This window comes from Lissotriton helveticus, chromosome 5_1 (assembly GCF_964261635.1).
Source record: "Lissotriton helveticus chromosome 5_1, aLisHel1.1, whole genome shotgun sequence".
Taxonomy (NCBI): Eukaryota; Metazoa; Chordata; class Amphibia; order Caudata; family Salamandridae; genus Lissotriton; species Lissotriton helveticus.
Window position 1 is genome coordinate 1,849,742,787 of NC_136065.1, and position 16,199 is coordinate 1,849,758,985.

The window sequence follows — 16,199 nt, forward strand, 5'->3', positions numbered from 1 at the left end:
GGAAGACGAACCAACCTGAAGTTGTGCAGGGTAAGCTACCTGTGCAGAGTTACAAAGAGGGGTTGAGAAATCTTCTTCTGAACGAAAATGTCTGATTCAAATGGGAATGGAAGGCCTAGACGCAATTGTTGCAAAACATGCTGCAAAGTATGTATATGTAGTATAGCTATAGTGATAATAATATGGATAGGACTAACAGTTTTTATTCCTTTTATGGTGAGCAAAAATACTAATATTGACCCTACTAAGACTGCGACCACTGACACTGAAGAACTGACAACACGAAGTGTAGAAAGACGTAAAAAGGCACTCAGACAAACAAAACGAGACTTAGAAGCATCAGATGAGGAAGGACTACATTATCATGGAGTTAAAAACCAGACACAATTAAATGTTTTCGCTAATCTTTTAGTGCATTATCTAGAAACCATGGAAATAGAAGACTGCTATGTCTGCATGAAGCTACCTACTTCTGTAGCTGAAGGCGTGACTTATCATCACCTACCCTTGACTTATGGAATTTCCTGTAGTATTTTAGCAAGCTTATTTTACAAAAGAGGACCGTTACAGTACTACTACTCTAACGCAGACGTAATATTTTCGGAACTTCCTATACGTGGAAATCTAAATCCTGTACGTACCAAAAGTGACGTTACACGTTATATGGGAGAATACTTTCTGACTATAGGTACTATAGACTTAAATGAAGCACACAGAGACAACTTGACCTGTTCATTACATGAACAAGAGAAAATATTTTTAAACATGGCAGAGAAAAGAAGGGAGAGTTTCCAAAGAAAGGCAAATGACAAGAGACAGAAAACTCCTAAATGGTCTGAAAACATGGAAAGCACCTCAAATGGTGGGGCTGGTCCTGCTTTGTTGCTAGATTTCGAAAGGAAAGGGAAACTCTGTCTTCACCGCGAAAGAACTAGTTATTATAATAACATTTTCATTGGTTCCAGTCAATGTGAACACAATTACAAGGTAATTGGAGGTTGGGGTTTCAAAAATGGGTCAGAACCTGTGTTTCCCGGAATTTATTATATATGTGGAAACAAGGCTTACTTCAAATTGCCGGATCACTGGTATGGAAGCTGCTACTTTGGCATTGCCTTCCCAAAAATATACCATGTGAATGAAATTGCTGGAAGAAATGAAAACACTAATGGCTTAGTGCGTAGTAAAAGAGAAAGTGTAGGTGAAATAATGGGTAGTATTTTTAGTGCACTGATACCTGGAGTGGGAGTGGTTCTGAACACACACAGAATTTGCAAATTATCCACAATAGTGGATGTGTTGTCTACTGACACAGCTCATGGATTTCTGCTGGTCAATACCGAAATGGTTGCGATCAGATCAATGGTTTTGCAGAACAGACTTGCTCTTGACACCTTATTAGCAAAAGAGGGCGGAGTCTGCCGGATGTTGAAAGCGCAACATTGTTGCACTTACATACCGGACAAAAGTGTACAAATCAAAAAGTATGTGAAGAACATTACTAATTTGGAAAAAGAACTCAAACCACTGGAGGTTGATAGTGCCTGGAAGAGACTTACTGATGGTCTCTCCGCTGTAGGTCATTGGTTTGCTAAGTTAGGTAAAGGTTTAGTGTTTAAGGTACTGATGCCAATTGGAGTGATAGGGTTCGTCATATTCCTCATATTTGTCTGTTGCAAATGTCGCAAACACACAAAGAAGTACACTGTGAATAAGAGAGGTGTGAAACGGAGTCTGGATGAACTTGAATTGGAAGACTTAAATAATCAGATTTACAAAAAGGCGAAAAATTCTCACCCTGATAAAGATGTGAAAGAGAAATTGAATCGAATGTTGGAAGAGATGGAGATGTACAAAGTGTGAGAAAAGTTGGCATCTGGTTCCATTAATTTGTGATGATAGTAAATATCATCAAAGAGGGGATTGATAGAGCAAGATTTTGCATATTTCGCGACTTGCTTGAGTCATGTTTACAACAAGGGGTGGTGAGGGACAGAGTCTCTGAATTAAGCAGAATACTCTCACCCTGTCAAGAGATCAGGGCTAGATCCAACACCGTTTTTTAGCTCACTGCACCATCCCAGTTTCAGAACCTGGCTGTATGCAAATTAGTCTGTTCCTGTCCCAGTGCATGATGGGAACAGGGCAAACCAAACTACAAAAGCCAATTCTTACACTGGGAAGGAAACAAGCTTCCGGGGACCGGTTTCTGGCATTACAGCCGTCTTCGGCCCGGCTTGCTTGAATCCTGATGGTGCAATGAGCAAGGGACTCATGTCTGAGTATACCCTTCCACGCTTAGGGTGGACAAAAATATTTACAACAAGGGGTGGTGAGGGACAGAGTCTCTGAATTAAGCAGAATACTCTCACCCTGTCAAGAGATCAGGGCTAGATCCAACACCGTTTTTTAGCTCACTGCACCATCCCAGTTTCAGAACCTGGCTGTATGCAAATTAGTCTGTTCCTGTCCCAGTGCATGATGGGAACAGGGCAAACCAAACTACAAAAGCCAATTCTTACACTGGGAAGGAAACAAGCTTCCGGGGACCGGTTTCTGGCATTACAGCCGTCTTCGGCCCGGCTTGCTTGAATCCTGATGGTGCAATGAGCAAGGGACTCATGTCTGAGTATACCCTTCCACGCTTAGGGTGGACAAAAATATTTACAACAAGGGGTGGTGAGGGACAGAGTCTCTGAATTAAGCAGAATACTCTCACCCTGTCAAGAGATCAGGGCTAGATCCAACACCGTTTTTTAGCTCACTGCACCATCCCAGTTTCAGAACCTGGCTGTATGCAAATTAGTCTGTTCCTATCCCAGTGCATGATGGGAACAGGGCAAACCAAACTACAAAAGCCAATTCTTACACTGGGAAGGAAACAAGCTTCCGGGGACCGGTTTCTGGCATTACAGCCGTCTTCGGCCCGGCTTGCTTGAATCCTGATGGTGCAATGAGCAAGGGACTCATGTCTGAGTATACCCTTCCACGCTTAGGGTGGACACAAATATTTACAACAAGGGGTGGTGAGGGACAGAGTCTCTGAATTAAGCAGAATACTCTCACCCTGTCAAGAGATCAGGGCTAGATCCAACACCGTTTTTTAGCTCACTGCACCATCCCAGTTTCAGAACCTGGCTGTATGCAAATTAGTCTGTTCCTGTCCCAGTGCATGATGGGAACAGGGCAAACCAAACTACAAAAGCCAATTCTTACACTGGGAAGGAAACAAGCTTCCGGGGACCGGTTTCTGGCATTACAGCCGTCTTCGGCCCGGCTTGCTTGAATCCTGATGGTGCAATGAGCAAGGGACTCATGTCTGAGTATACCCTTCCACGCTTAGGGTGGACAAAAATATTTACAACAAGGGGTGGTGAGGACAGAGTCTCTGAATTAAGCAGAATACTCTCACCCTGTCAAGAGATCAGGGCTAGATCCAACACCGTTTTTTAGCTCACTGCACCATACCAGTTGCCAGAAACCGGTCCCCGGAAGCTTGTTTCCTTTCCAGTGAAGAATTGGCTTGGTAGTTTGGTCTGCCCTGTTCCCATGATGCACTGGGCCAGGGACAGACTAATTTGCATATAGCCAGGTTCTGAACTGGGATGGTGCAGTGAGCTAAAAAACGGTGATGGATCAAGCCCTGATCTGTTGACTGGGTAGGAGTGTTCTGATTAACTCAGATACTCTGTCCATCACCACCCCCTTTTTGTAATTATTTTGGCCACCATGAGTGTGGAAGGGTATGCTCAGACATGAGTCCCTTGCTCATTGCACCATCAGGATTCAAGCAAGCCGGGCCGAAGACGGCTGTAATGCCAGAAACCGGTCCCCGGAAGCTTGTTTCCTTTCCAGTGAAGAATTGGCTTGGTAGTTTGGTCTGCCCTGTTCCCATGATGCACTCGGCCAGGGATAGACTAATTTGCATATAGCCAGGTTCTGAACTGGGATGGTGCAGTGAGCTAAAAAACGGTGATGGATCAAGCCCTGATCTGTTGATTGGGTAGGAGTGTTCTGATTAACTCAGATACTCTGTCCATCACCACCCCCTTTTTGTAATTATTTTGGCCACCATGAGTGTGGAAGGGTATGCTCAGACATGAGTCCCTTGCTCATTGCACCATCAGGATTCAAGCAAGCCGGGCCGAAGACGGCTGTAATGCCAGAAACCGGTCCCCGGAAGCTTGTTTCCTTTCCAGTGAAGAATTGGCTTGGTAGTTTGGTCTGCCCTGTTCCCATGATGCACTGGGCCAGGGACAGACTAATTTGCATATAGCCAGGTTCTGAACTGGGATGGTGCAGTGAGCTAAAAAACGGTGATGGATCAAGCCCTGATCTGTTGACTGGGTAGGAGTGTTCTGATTAACTCAGATACTCTGTCCATCACCACCCCCTTTTTGTAATTATTTTGGCCACCATGAGTGTGGAAGGGTATGCTCAGACATGAGTCCCTTGCTCATTGCACCATCAGGATTCAAGCAAGCCGGGCCGAAGACGGCTGTAATGCCAGAAACCGGTCCCCGGAAGCTTGTTTCCTTTCCAGTGAAGAATTGGCTTGGTAGTTTGGTCTACCCTGTTCCCATGATGCACTGGGCCAGGGACAGACTAATTTGCATATAGCCAGGTTCTGAACTGGGATGGTGCAGTGAGCTAAAAAACGGTGATGGATCAAGCCCTGATCTGTTGACTGGGTAGGAGTGTTTTGATTAACTCAGATACTCTGTCCATCACCACCCCCTTTTTGTAATTATTTTGGCCACCATGAGTGTGGAAGGGTATGCTCAGACATGAGTCCCTTGCTCATTGCACCATCAGGATTCAAGCAAGCCGGGCCGAAGACGGCTGTAATGCCAGAAACCAGTCCCCGGAAGCTTGTTTCCTTTCCAGTGAAGAATTGGCTTGGTAGTTTGGTCTGCCCTGTTCCCATGATGCACTGGGCCAGGGACAGACTAATTTGCATATAGCCAGGTTCTGAACTGGGATGGTGCAGTGAGCTAAAAAACGGTGATGGATCAAGCCCTGATCTGTTGACTGGGTAGGAGTGTTCTGATTAACTCAGATACTCTGTCCATCACCACCCCCTTTTTGTAATTATTTTGGCCACCATGAGTGTGGAAGGGTATGCTCAGACATGAGTCCCTTGCTCATTGCACCATCAGGATTCAAGCAAGCCGGGCCGAAGACGGCTGTAATGCCAGAAACCGGTCCCCGGAAGCTTGTTTCCTTTCCAGTGAAGAATTGGCTTGGTAGTTTGGTCTGCCCTGTTCCCATGATGCACTGGGCCAGGGACAGACTAATTTGCATATAGCCAGGTTATGAACTGGGATGGTGCAGTGAGCTAAAAAACGGTGATGGATCAAGCCCTGATCTGTTGACTGGGTAGGAGTGTTCTGATTAACTCAGATACTCTGTCCATCACCACCCCCTTTTTGTAATTATTTTGGCCACCATGAGTGTGGAAGGGTATGCTCAGACATGAGTCCCTTGCTCATTGCACCATCAGGATTCAAGCAAGCCGGGCCGAAGACGGCTGTAATGCCAGAAACTGGTCCCCGGAAGCTTGTTTCCTTTCCAGTGAAGAATTGGCTTGGTAGTTTGGTCTGCCCTGTTCCCATGATGCACTGGGCCAGGGACAGACTAATTTGCATATAGCCAGGTTCTGAACTGGGATGGTGCAGTGAGCTAAAAAACGGTGATGGATCAAGCCCTGATCTGTTGACTGGGTAGGAGTGTTCTGATTAACTCAGATACTCTGTCCATCACCACCCCCTTTTTGTAATTATTTTGGCCACCATGAGTGTGGAAGGGTATGCTCAGACATGAGTCCCTTGCTCATTGCACCATCAGGATTCAAGCAAGCCGGGCCGAAGACGGCTGTAATGCCAGAAACCGGTCCCCGGAAGATTGTTTCCTTTCCAGTGAAGAATTGGCTTGGTAGTTTGGTCTGCCCTGTTCCCATGATGCACTGGGCCAGGGACAGACTAATTTGCATATAGCCAGGTTCTGAACTGGGATGGTGCAGTGAGCTAAAAAACGGTGATGGATCAAGCCCTGATCTGTTGACTGGGTAGGAGTGTTCTGATCAACTCAGATACTCTGTCCATCACCACCCCCTTTTTGTAATTATTTTGGCCACCATGAGTGTGGAAGGGTATGCTCAGACATGAGTCCCTTGCTCATTGCACCATCAGGATTCAAGCAAGCTGGGCCGAAGACGGCTGTAATGCCAGAAACCGGTCCCCGGATGCTTGTTTCCTTTCCAGTGAAGAATTGGCTTGGTAGTTTGGTCTGCCCTGTTCCCATGATGCACTGGGCCAGGGACAGACTAATTTGCATATAGCCAGGTTCTGAACTGGGATGGTGCAGTGAGCTAAAAAACGATGATGGATCAAGCCTTGATCTGTTGACTGGGTAGGAGTGTTCTGATCAACTCAGATACTCTGTCCATCACCACCCCCTTTTTGTAATTATTTTGGCCACCATGAGTGTGGAAGGGTATGCTCAGACATGAGTCCCTTGCTCATTGCACCATCAGGATTCAAGCAAGCCGGGCCGAAGACGGCTGTAATGCCAGAAACCGGTCCCCGTAAGCTTGTTTCCTTTCCAGTGAAGAATTGGCTTGGTAGTTTGGTCTGCCCTGTTCCCATGATGCACTGGGCCAGGGACAGACTAATTTGCATATAGCCAGGTTCTGAACTGGGATGGTGCAGTGAGCTCAAAAACGGTGATGGATCAAGCCCTGATCTGTTGACTGGGTAGGAGTGTTCTGATTAACTCCGATACTCTGTCCATCACCACCCCCTTTTTGTAATTATTTTGGCCACCATGAGTGTGGAAGGGTATGCTCAGACATGAGTCCCTTGCTCATTGCACCATCAGGATTCAAGCAAGCCGGGCCGAAGACGGCTGTAATGCCAGAAACCGGTCCCCGGAAGCTTGTTTCCTTTCCAGTGAAGAATTGGCTTGGTAGTTTGGTCTGCCCTGTTCCCATGATGCACTGGGCCAGGGACAGACTAATTTGAATATAGCCAGGTTCTGAACTGGGATGGTGCAGTGAGCTAAAAAACGGTGATGGATCAAGCCCTGATCTGTTGACTGGGTAGGAGTGTTCTGATTAACTCAGATACTCTGTCCATCACCACCCCCTTTTTGTAATTATTTTGGCCACCATGAGTGTGGAAGGGTATGCTCAGACATGAGTCCCTTGCTCATTGCACCATCAGGATTCAAGCAAGCCGGGCCGAAGACGGCTGTAATGCCAGAAACCGGTCCCCGGAAGCTTGTTTCCTTTCCAGTGAAGAATTGGCTTGGTAGTTTGGTCTGCCCTGTTCCCATGATGCACTGGGCCAGGGACAGACTAATTTGCATATAGCCAGGTTCTGAACTGGGATGGTGCAGTGAGCTAAAAAACGGTGATGGATCAAGCCCTGATCTGTTGACTGGGTAGGAGTGTTCTGATTAACTCAGATACTCTGTCCATCACCACCCCCTTTTTGTAATTATTTTGGCCACCATGAGTGTGGAAGGGTATGCTCAGACATGAGTCCCTTGCTCATTGCACCATCAGGATTCAAGCAAGCCGGGCCGAAGACGGCTGTAATGCCAGAAACCGGTCCCCGGAAGCTTGTTTCCTTTCCAGTGAAGAATTGGCTTGGTAGTTTGGTCTGCCCTGTTCCCATGATGCACTGGGCCAGGGACAGACTAATTTGCATATAGCCAGGTTCTGAACTGGGATGGTGCAGTGAGCTAAAAAACGGTGATGGATCAAGCCCTGATCTGTTGACTGGGTAGGAGTGTTCTGATTAACTCAGATACTCTGTCCATCACCACCCCCTTTTTGTAATTATTTTGGCCACCATGAGTGTGGAAGGGTATGCTCAGACATGAGTCCCTTGCTCATTGCACCATCAGGATTCAAGCAAGCCGGGCCGAAGACGGCTGTAATGCCAGAAACCGGTCCCCGGAAGCTTGTTTCCTTTCCAGTGAAGAATTGGCTTGGTAGTTTGGTCTGCCCTGTTCCCATGATGCACTGGGCCAGGGACAGACTAATTTGCATATAGCCAGGTTCTGAACTAGGATGGTGCAGTGAGCTAAAAAACGGTGATGGATCAAGCCCTGATCTGTTGACTGGGTAGGAGTGTTCTGATTAACTCAGATACTCTGTCCATCACCACCCCCTTTTTGTAATTATTTTGGCCACCATGGGTGTGGAAGGGTATGCTCAGACATGAGTCCCTTGCTCATTGCACCATCAGGATTCAAGCAAGCTGGGCCGAAGACGGCTTTAATGCCAGAAACCGGTCCCCGGAAGCTTGTTTCCTTTCCAGTGAAGAATTGGCTTGGTAGTTTGGTCTGCCCTGTTCCCATGATGCACTGGGCCAGGGACAGACTAATTTGCATATAGCCAGGTTCTGAACTGGGATGGTGCAGTGAGCTAAAAAACGGTGATGGATCAAGCCCTGATCTGTTGACTGGGTAGGAGTGTTCTGATTAACTCAGATACTCTGTCCATCACCACTCCCCTTTTTGTAATTGCTTGAGTCATGAACCTCGAATTTGTCATAACCCGGTAATCCAATTTGTTCGTTTTACTAATTTAATTTATTTTTGGATGTGTGTGTATCATAGTGACGCTTGCCTATGTGTTCTACTAATATAAATAATCCTTGTTCATAATATGGCCGCCGCTTAGAAATTCTTTTCTGCGCATGCGTTAGTCACACTCACGTGACGTGACGTAGTTGCAATTCTGGTGGGAAAATGTGCGCATGCGTAATAGCCACAAGATGGCTGCTTAATGTATTAAACGTGGTGAGGCTTGCGCAAGATGCTCTCGTGTTATTGTCAGTTGCACTAATACATAATGGCATAGTATATTTTTTTAGTAAGAAGTATAAAGCAAACTACTCATGATATATTGTGAAATCATTTATTTCTATGTTTTAATTTGTTTTTGCTTACTTTTCATGTACCGCGATAATGTGAGGGTCTGAGTAAAACGTGAACCATCTTGAAGGTCCCTAGTGCGCATGTCCAGTATGCTGCTGATGGCATTGACCGAGTGCCAACTGAAGGTCCCTGCCAAGACGTGCCTGGGAAGATGCACCTTCACCCAGCAAGAGAAACTAAAATGTTCTGCATTTGTTACATTTGTATAAATCCTATTGTATTCTGTAGAATAGGTCATGGGAACCCCAAATCTGCTAGGCGGTACCATAAGATGTAAATTGAGACTTGTAGAAGTTTGTTCTGATTGGTGTGTTAACCTATCCTACTTGGGGACCAATCGAAATTGGGGATTCTGACACTTTGCAACATTGGGGGGTGGTACACTGACCCGAAAACGGTATAACTAGCCTAGGTTCAGCTAGAGAAATTGTCCGACTTGTCTGAATAGCTGACCTGTCACTGACCCAACGCACTCAATAGGTGACTGAATAACAGAGCGCTGCGGAGCACTCTGTCCGAATTTGACCATAGACTCTAAAGGTTTTACTAAACCTTAAGTGCTGGCGGAGCACTTGGCTGGGGAGTTCGCTAACCCAATCGGGGTTCTGACTGATAGCTGCAGAGAGGGTGGAGCGCAGGCGTTGCTTCCAAACTGCGGGTGCTGGTCGTGTCCTGGTGGTCCTGTCCTGATCCTAATCTGGTTTTCCTGTCCTGTCCTGGGTTGTCCATTCTGCACCTGCTGTCCCATTGATGACTATCCTTCCTTGGGGTATTACTTGTCCTTGACTGATCCGTGGCCAGGGTTGGTTTTCACACCATTCTAGGTAAATATATCGATGAGAACTCTATACTGCACCTTCTATTTTCTGTCTTTGCTTCAATAAAGACATACTTTTGCATACGTAATTTTCCATGCTTTCCGCAAATCTACTATATGAAGAATCAAAGCATATATTTTCATAGCGTGTTCCTATGTTTCCCTATCTTTAGGGTACAATTTCTCTCCATACTGTTTATGAATCATAGATGTGGTTTATAGTTTTCTCCTGAATTCTGATTTGAAGTAATGATGCTAGAACTATAGCGCTTTCCACTTTTTACCCTTCCTATAGATGTATAGGTTTCCCTAGAATCTCACTCATGAAATACGTTCCAATAGTATAATTCTGGTACTTGCATAAGCTTGCCCATTTATAGGTGTTATCCTTAAGTTCCATTTTTGCTTAGCGTATTCATTTTTGCCAGATTAAAGCCTTAAATGATTGCTCTTATATTCTTCCTGTATGGTTACGTGCTTTTCGTTATTCTAATTATTGATTGCCTTTTAACTGTAAGCCTAATGCTCCCTGAAACTGAATACTAAGATAAACTTCTAAAACTTCCCAGTTGTCCGTGGTTATTTCAATGAATACAAAGTGAGATATAAAATTGGGTATTTGTATTTTTGCCTACCTTTTCCTTTCCCAGCTAGCTCCCTGATCTATCGTGGTCATAGGTACCCGTAGCGGTGGATGGTAAGTCGGGTACCCTAGAATAAAAGAGGAAGGAATTAGGGTTACTGGTAGTAGATTTATGAGGTCATCTGATTAATGTATAGGTTGAACTGAAATTTATGGGCCCGAAAACTATATGGTGAAATTATTGATCGGGTGACCCACGATCTCTATCACCACAATGCCTCCCCCGAAGTCCAGCCACTGCCTTTCTAATCGTAACCATATTTATTGGTAAGTCATTCAGCCAGCAAGTCACCTTGCTGCACTGTTCTGCATGACTGAGAAAGGGAAGGAATGTGCCGTATTTAATAGAATACGACGCATATCCAGCTTTGTCCCTGAACATGCGCCATTTTGTCTGACTAGCGCCAATGCAGGCACTCTTTCACCTTCGTGCAAGGGTGCCTGTGTTGCATTCAGGATTGTTTTTCTACCTAAAGGGGCAGCTTCCTGCACAAACACAATCCTCCGAACCATATTCCTCTTTCTATGTGTGCTGCAGAAAGCATTTTGGCGCATCCCCAGGTTTACCAGTTCTGGTAAATCTGAAAATGTGTCGAAATCCATGGGAATTGCGTGGAAATACCCACACAATGCCCATGGAATACCTTCCCAGGGCAGATTATTGCAAAGCAGCGATTTGCACTGCGTTGTGTTACTCCAAATTCATGAAGCCACTCAGGACCACGCAAAGTAGCAACGCATGGCTTCATAATTTCATGTTTGTGTTGCATTGCGCATGCACCATATTGTATGGTGCAGGTGTGATGCAACTGGGCACATAAATATGGCCCTATGTCTTAAATGTACTGCGAGAGCTTTACAGCAATCATAATATATCATCCTATGCACAATTCAACATAAGCCACCTCAAGGTTTAAGAGTCCAAGAGTGTGAAATTCTTGGACGTTGTGCCAACATTAATGTTTTCAGAGAATAAGTAATATTACCTGGTTTGACAATCAATTTGAGGCATTAGGGCCTATGAGAGAGACCAAAAGCAATGCTCTGCTCCAGTGCTTATGCCTCATACCCAATGTGAGAAGGATACTTCCTGTTTCCAGTTCCCACACTAGATGTTCTCAGTCTACTTCCTCCCAGCAGTATATGGCCTGGCCCCATGTGGCCCCACAACTTCCCTTCTAGGCGCCCGGGACAAGTGAAAGCAGATTGCTCAATGCTGAACCTGCTTCCAACGTTTGTGTTTTTCATTCATATTCTAGGCATCACTGCCTCAAAGTACAATTTCCCTTGGTACACCGCATCGCTTCATCTCTGGAATTACCATGGCAATGGCACATAAAGGTCTTGGATTTACAGAATAAAAAGTGTCTCCCAAATTGTGGGTCACAACTCACTGGTGGATCAAGCCAATTTTTGGTAAGTCGCGAAAGTCCAATCAATAAATGAAGATGTCTTTAAATTCTGCATTCATCTTGTCACATTTCTGGCACTTCAAAGGCAGAAGTCAAATGTCAGCCTATGTCTTCTGACAAATTGCTGCTTAATTTTTTTTAACATGGAGATTGATGTTCTCAGGCTTCGCTCACTTTGCAGTACGAGCAAGAAAAGCAACGTGAACTAGGTGATTATCTTGCTGGAGTACAGAGACTGTGTGAAAGGTAAGGCTGCAAGATGTCATTTTTGTAAATAATTTTTTTAATACCTGTAAATGAACTGTACACATTCAGCAGTTAGGAAAGCAAAAATGAAGCAAATTATTTCGTAATTCTGAAGTGTGATGGAAACAAAGATTTTAATAGGATTAAAACTAATCAAGGCATGGTACTTGGTGATTCACAATTGTTAATAATGATGAAAATGTCAACACATTATTATTTGCTTGCAATATATGGTTTTTTATCAGTAAAACTGTTTGTCAGTACAAATTAAGTGGCCATTTCAAAGGAAAATGTGCTGTCTTTAAATGACAGTGTGCTACTATACCATTGTAGGAATGTGCTCTTTTATGTATGCTCACCCCACACTTTTTGCTCCATTGCTGATGGCTATGACATGTAAGTGCAAACGTATATGTCCCCATAGTGCCCTTTAAAATTAAAGGACACTTTAAGTGGTAGATGGAACATAATATAACATGGGCTGGCACCCGGGCAACTTCGGGGTTGCCTGCTCCATTATGGTACTGCCTAAATATGTGAATTTTGGTATAAACAAATGTCCATCCTCACCACTGGCACACATCTTGTGTCTAGGACAATGTGCCATGCATCCAGGTGTCTTCATTAGAGGTTGCCCACCTGGTTGCCCCAGCCTACCTGTACTCTGACTGCGAGTCTGCATTTGCTGCTGCCAAGACAGGATTCTGACTCCCTGCCAGGAGGTGCAAATTCTCCCATGAGTCAGAAGCAAAGGACTGAACCAGAAGAAGGTAACAATGACCTCCTTGACAGGTTGTCTAGTGAAGTGGCACATCAAGGCAGTGAGCTTCAAAGCTTTCAACACTTCTGAAATGCATCCAGGCTGCCTCCCAAAGGAAAGAACTATGGTCCCCCTGCCCCTAGGCACATTTGCATCCGGAATATGAGAAAATTATGTAGTCAGGAGGTGTACGCCCAGAAGGCTAGACACTCCTCTAGGGTGGATTACCTGGTCTGTACAGCTGAGGAAGAGTTCTGTTATTTTGAAAAGTTGTATATTAGAGGGTTCTGGGTAGAAAAGGTGACCTACACCCATGGATGTGGTCACTTTTGGTGCGTATTAGCTTCTGGGTCTAGTAGCCCATTTGGCACTTGCACCCACTTCCACCTAATGCCCCTAAACCTAGGATTTAAGGGCAACCCCTGACACCAGAACCTCAGTTGTAATATTACTTGCAAGAGGACAAAGAAGAGACCCGCGTCTGCGACAACAAGACCTGCACAAACCAAAGGTGTGATACTATGCACTTGTGGCAACTTTCTTGGAACTGCACGACTGGGACTCATCCTGGACCAAAGTTTGGTTCCCCCAGCCAGAGGGACCTCTTTAAGAGAATAGAATGCATCACCAGACATCACTAGACTAGTGTCATTAGTCCTCTGAAAACTGTTGGTAAAACAAAGCTCCGGATCCTAAGAATAGCTGGCCATCGGGCCCTCTGAGGGATCACCCAAATCCAGATGGTTTAGTCCATTGTGGAAACTATAGTCCTGCCCTCCATGAAGTTTCAGCCAGCTACCGTGTTCCTCAGGAAACCTCAGGACGTTGAGGTAAACATCTGCTGTGCTTACCGCTGCCAAGGCTTGTTGGTCTGCAATCCGGCAACTGACTCCTTCACTCAACTCTGCATCGAGAGGGAGCTCCATACAACTTTCATCTGATGTCAGCAGCTGCCCTGTTGTTGATATTTTGCAGCCTGTTCCCATGCAGCACTGTGTAAGCTGTAAAAGCAACTCCCCCGCGGCTCCCGCTCAGCACTAGGGACAGCCAGGACAACTCTGCACCCGGGCTCTACAGGCCAGATAAAATTGAACTGACTGTCGTGGCTTGGCCCTGGGACCCACATCACCTTTACCCTCCTTGGGTTCCGTGCAACTCGACCTCCACGTGACCGATTGTCACTACTACTTTTTCCCATTAACCGCAATTCAAACGTTCTGCAGTATTGAATTGCTGTGACTTATGTTTCTTTATGAACCCATAACTCAACTCCGGTTATACATATCGGAAAATGTTCCTTTTGATGTCTAAATTAATATAAAAACCAGCTCTTTAATTTTATTAAATTGGTGTTAGATATATTTCGAGTTGTGTCAGTTTTTACCGTCCATGTTGGTATTCTGCAATGCTTAACACATGTTCCTCAGTAAAGCTTGACTGCTCCTTTCCACACTACCAGGATTGAGCTGAGGATTTACTATAGTGAATCCTAGGACCATGTTTGGGGTTTGAAAGAGTATTTCATAGTGAAGCCTAACCAGCATCACTACATAATACTCCACCTTCCTAAAACCATACTTTAGTTATATTAAAAATCTCCCACCTCATGTCCTTTGAAGCTAGGTGGGTTCAAAAGTTTGTTATTCTAAAAAGTGGGTCATGGTTGTAAAAAGTTTGAAAAACACTGGAGTAGAACGACCAACCCTCTTGCACATCCATCAGGTGATAGGGACCAATAGCACAGAATGACAATCAGTATCACGAAACTTCTATATCTATAAATTCAAAATGAAATATAGCCCGAAATATATTCTCTCTAACTGCTTCCTGGCCAAAGTTATTCAGAAATAAAATTACACCTCCTTTATGTTTGCACAATAATTATTGTGTTCTCTCTCTCTGGCACACAAGGTATTGCATTTCCCTTCAGGTGACACAATAGTGAGTGCCTCTTTTTTTCTGGCACTTTAGTAATTGCATGTAATTTGCTCATTTCGTCCAGTTGGTTGCTTTTAAAATACACTCTAAAAATCGAAATGTTGTAAAACACTGCCCTCTAGTGGATGACTTGAGGATAAAAGCCAAGGATAGAGGAGATTATGAGGGAGAGAGGAATCAGAAATATTTTTGTAGAAAAGGGTGAAAAAAAATGGAAACATATTTTTTAGAGTGAATAGAAGGTGAGAAATAATAACATCTGTAACTGAAACAGCAGAAACTCCCTTAAAAGGAAAGAGTTGACAAGTATGCCAGACACTGCGTTAACAGTCCACAACCCAGCTCCCTCGCCTATAACTTGTTGACTTTACACTTGTCTTTCACCCTGTGCATTGCTCTGTTGCCTTTAAAGTAGGTTCGCACTATAAAAATTTCAAATGCATAAATACATATGTACATGACAGGGGATATATTGTTTGTGTATTGCTGTGCTCATTCATTCTCCTATATTTTGACTCCCACACACTCAGGTCCGGGTCAGTAAGCTCCCGAATTCTGTGCACTGTGCAGGGCAGGGATCTGGAAAGCTGCTGTAGAGACACGATGGCAGCACTTCCCTTATTTTATTAAACATAAAGTAGTTCTTTATACATAAAGAAAGAAATGACACATAAAACTGATCATCGAATAAAACCAGAGGCCTCCACCTCCTTACTGGTCAGAGATATGAGCCCAAATCCTTGCACCATAAGATTTAGGCACTCTAAACAGATTTAACAATGCAACTACAAACAGTAGCACCAATCTCAGCAAGCATACTTCAGAGTGAGAAAGTGCAGTGCTTAATTTGAGCAGGTGGCTCAGCACTAGCACCTAATTGTCAATACCGGCATTTGACAGTCTGGCACAAGGTGGCACTGTCTGGCTTATTTTGAGATGACCACAACAACAGTCAATTATTAATTCAATACACATTAAAAATGACTATTGCCTGCCGCCAAAGCCATTCTGATAGCTCGAGGGCCTAAAATTGACCAAAAATGTCACACTTGTAGTTATACAAATTAAGCACTGGGAAAGTGTATCTGTGGGAGGGATTGTGAGAAGGAAGAATGGATAACAGCAGGAGACAAAGTACAGCCTTGGAGAATGTGGCAGAGTTTAAGGTAAAATATCTTTGCAACTGCTTCGTGTAGAAAATTATGCTAATTTTTCTGGACGCAGGGTAATCTCCTCTAGCCACATCTCCAAACCCCCAGGCCAGGAGTGTATCAAGGTTATTCTCAAGACTTCTGGAGTCAAGTGTGCAGGAAAGGAAGGTTCAGGAGCAAAGGAGGCTTACCCTCACCCGCAGCAGGCGAATATTCTTCCCTTGGCCCTGAGTGACATTGCACAGAATTATGGTGGAGTTCTGAGCAGGTATCTGGTTGAATC

The 16,199-nt window shown here is 44.7% G+C and overlaps 1 protein-coding gene across 1 annotated transcript in view; it reads left to right on the forward strand.

Annotated features, from left to right (window-relative positions):
• The first annotated feature begins 12,046 nt into the window (after positions 1–12,046).
• The window catches only part of GNGT2 (G protein subunit gamma transducin 2), a 73,581-nt gene continuing 69,428 nt past the window's right edge, over positions 12,047–16,199 (forward strand). Inside the window, exon 1 of the mRNA XM_078645289.1 lies at positions 12,047–12,067. The gene's annotated coding sequence lies outside the window, so the exon portion shown is untranslated. The remainder of the gene's footprint in view (positions 12,068–16,199) is intronic.